General features: G+C 58.1%; 1 protein-coding gene across 1 annotated transcript in view; it reads left to right on the forward strand.

Moving 5' to 3' along the window:
* Nucleotides 1-2,773, forward strand: part of LOC113212851 (probable G-protein coupled receptor Mth-like 1) — a 35,601-nt gene that overhangs the window by 20,454 nt on the left and 12,374 nt on the right. The window lies entirely within an intron of this gene.

The following is a 2,773-nucleotide window of genomic DNA, read 5'->3' on the forward strand; positions in this document are numbered from 1 at the left end:
CTGATTTTTAAATGATTTTTTTCTGATTTTTTTGAAGAGTGTTTTTGTGAGTGTGGTACCCTCCGGTACCCTCCCTCCTGGTCCGGTAGTCCGTCATTCAGATTGGAATCGAGATTGCCGCCGCGCCGCCGCCACTCGGTACTCGGTGGACGACATGATGATGAATTCCGAGCGGCGCGGCCGTCTCTTGGAAAGCAGCGCGAATCAGCCGCGTGTGTGCGGGGGTCCAGGAGAACCGCAGGCGCTGGAGAACTGCAGGTGCTGGAGAACTGCTGGGGCTGGAGAACTGCAGGTGCTTGGGGGGAGTTCCAGGCTCTGTTCTGGAACTGGAGTTCCAGGCTCTGTTCTAGACCTGGAGTTCCAGCCGCTGTCCTGTGTAAACAAACATTTCCGCTCGAAAGAGGCTGCTCACGGCGTTCTAAAGGACATTAGGCCAGTACCTTTCCCTGCAGTTCTTACTTTTATACTGACATTTCCCGCGCGGGCTGTTGTCGTTGTTGTTGGTCTTTGGCGGAGTGCAGAGGTGCGCACTGTATGATGTGCGCCAGAAGTGTGTCAGCATGCAGGGAGCCCGTGGGGGTCGCGGTGGCGCTGCGGTGCACGAAGCTGCGAGAAAATTGTGGGCGAATATTGTGTTCGTGAACCGTCGTGGACGACGCAAAATGTCGCAAGGTTTACAATTTACTGCCACCGATAAGGGAAACGGTTCCCCTGGTTCGAGTTCGAGGCGGGTGTGTGTACTGCTCACTCTGAGCTGGTCGTAACTAACGCGGGCCCATCAAACTGTGTCAGTCATGTCGGGGTTGGGCCGGGCGGGACGGGTCTTAGACGTTCACGATCTTGCGCGCGGCCGCGCCACGCCACGCCGCCCAACCCTGCCAGCCAGGCCTCCTCGCGGCGAATCGAAGGTCAGTTCATAAATCTTGGCCAGGAGCAGCAGCAAAGCCAGGCAGAGCGGCCTGCTCGACCGGGGCGGGGCGGGCCGGGGCGAGGCCTACAGGCGTACGTCTGTCGGTACGCCTCACTAGAGTAGGCCTCTCTGTCTGCAGACCGGTTCCATTGTCATCTCGAGGAAAAGAGAGAGAGAGGGATAGAGAGAATTGACCGGGTCATGCGCGGGGTGCGGCAGCTGCTGGGAACGAACAGCGAAGCGAACGGCCCGCGAAGACCTGCGCGCGGGAAAATAGGTCTCGCTATTGAACGGTTATTCCTGGAAATTGGCATGTGCGAATAACGCCTGCGCACTCCCTGCGGCCCTGGCGGCGTCGTGCGGTATATAATGTAATCATTATAAACTGCCTTTGCTCCTGGAATTACCCCCCGTTGGACTTTGGCCAAAACTCTGCGGGCGACCGATACACAACTTTGGGCAGCGACTGCAGTGATGGCAGGCAGCCCTGTGGAACTTTGTGGTCCCCATTCCCAGTCTCACCTGCTGCTGCTGCTGCTGCGACGTGCCCTCACGCCCTTGCTTCGTGAGCTCCCCGAACCTTACTTCGGTCGTGGATCTCCCTTCGGCCGAGGAGCAGGCGGCGGCGGGAAGTGCGCAGGCGCCTCCTCTGGAACTGCAGCAGCAAGTCGTTTCCCTTGCAGTTGTTGTGTGGCCTGCTTCCCACTGCAGCAGCCAACTCTTCTCGCCCCAACCTCAAACAGACCGCACGGCGGTGCATCATGGGAAAGGCGGCGTGTCTCGCGGGCACGACTGTCGTCGTGGCGGTGCCGGGTGGCGGTGCGGCCCTCGACGGGACACCGACGGTGTGGGGGTACCGGGGAGCGGAGGTCTCTGGGGGTGCCACTGGACTCGAACCTGGGGTGTGCGCGCTACGTAGGGATTTTGACTTCTTTCGAAAAACTTAGAAACTTCCCCAGAGAAAAAAACACGAAAAATTTTTGATATTTCCAGAAGGTTTGGAACAAATTAAAATAATTAAAAAGATACGAGATATTCATATTAAATATTCTTGAAGAATTTGCCAAAAATAATTTTTTGCAAAATTAAAATTCCCGGCGCCATCTGGTCAGTCGACTGACCCACCCTCGCTCGGCTGACGGCACCGCCGCCGCCGACGGCGACTGTCGTCGCGCCCAACAAAGAACCCCACGAGAAATTAGATTCGCAAATAACGAACGACGGCGACGCCTTTTCTTGCAATGAAAGCGACTGACTGGCCGAGCGAAGCGGGACCGCGAGCGCAAAAGGCGGCCCTGTTTTTCCTCACTTCTTCTTATTTTCTCTCTTTTCCCGCCGCGCCTCTTGCTTCCTTTTGCAGGTTTTGCGCGCTTCTCGGAATGCCCTGCGGAAACGAGTCTTTGCGCCTCGCGGGTGTGCTATCTCTGTCCCGTCCTAGAGAGAGAGAGAGCGAGCGAGAAGTGGTGGGAGTGCGGCTGACCGGCACTTTGTATCCGGTCGGGGCCGTGGAGGTGATGCCCTTTGGGACGCGTATGGGCGGCGCGGGTCAGGCTGCGGCACCAGGCTACCGCCTCCGCGCCGCCCGCGTCCGGCTTCCACCGCCATACATCAGGTCACTGCCAGCAGCAGCAGCAACAACAACAACAACAATGGGCCGTAGAGGTTTTCTGCCGTGTATTAGTAACAACCAGGGTGCCCCATTCAGCACCTACGTGCGTCCGCCCCGGCCCGGGTGGTCCTGCAGCCCATGTGCGAGCAGGGCGAGGAGGCCCGACCTAAAATGATTGTTCGCTAAACGTTTGCTGTTTGGTCGCTATCGGTGCGCGGAGGGTCGCGCAAGGGACGCTAACGGGTCGTCAGGGA

This window comes from Frankliniella occidentalis, unplaced genomic scaffold (genome assembly GCF_000697945.3).
Source record: "Frankliniella occidentalis isolate FOCC.00 unplaced genomic scaffold, Focc_3.1 Scaffold5, whole genome shotgun sequence".
Taxonomy (NCBI): Eukaryota; Metazoa; Arthropoda; class Insecta; order Thysanoptera; family Thripidae; genus Frankliniella; species Frankliniella occidentalis.